The sequence below is a fragment of the Populus euphratica genome, unplaced genomic scaffold, assembly GCF_000495115.2.
Source record: "Populus euphratica unplaced genomic scaffold, PopEup_1.0 scaffold789.1, whole genome shotgun sequence".
Taxonomy (NCBI): domain Eukaryota; kingdom Viridiplantae; phylum Streptophyta; class Magnoliopsida; order Malpighiales; family Salicaceae; genus Populus; species Populus euphratica.
In genome coordinates, this window is record NW_011500655.1 from 45,785 (window position 1) to 46,680 (window position 896).

Here is an 896-nt window from a genome sequence, read left to right on the forward strand (position 1 = left end):
GCAGGAATGAAAGTTACCATCTGGTATTTTAGTTACTATAAACCCTAACCAGTATAAAAAATTAGATGTGGAGATTAGTTGTATATAGAAAACATTTTATCACCTCAAATACACTCTACTTGAGGTAGGTTATATTATTTAATTGTCTAATAAAATCTAAGGTCTTGTTGTATTTTATAATTGTTGGTCTGTCTATGATTTAAAAAAAGTCATTTCGGTAAGGAGATCCATATTAAATTAAATCTAATCGTTCTAATGTCAATAAAAGAACTACATTATTAATATCGAGAGTACATCTTATGTATATGCGCGTAATCCTTAATATTAAAAGAAAAAAAATAATTTATTTTGTTATTTTTGAAATATTGACCTATGATTATTACTTAAAAGTGTATTTTTATTAATGTTTTATATCAGCATTTTGCACTTAAAGTATCAATAACTTCTTAACTAAACATGTTTTTATAATAACAAATCTGATACTATAACATATCTTTAATTTATGGTAAATGTTTATCTTAAATGCAGCCCTATCACATAAATCAAAAGATTGATTGAAGAGTTCAAATAATGAAATTGAAAAGACAAAAAGAGGGTGAAGCTTAGAAAAATGATGCTAGTTCGGTCCCAATTGGAACACTATTCAGTCATTGGATCATATCTAGAACTGTAGATCTTGGATTTCAATTCAGTTTATATGGCTAGAAAGCTAAGAAATAGGTTTAAAATATTCATGGGAATGCAAGACTCAATTATGTTGTTTGAAAGTCCAAATCTTAGCAACAACAAAAAAGTCTGAATCTATCTTGCAGCCTAGACACTACTAAGTGGTCAGCCTATATCTAGAGTTCTAAAAGTTCAAATGACCTTAATTTTTTTTGTTGGAAAGCTAAGAT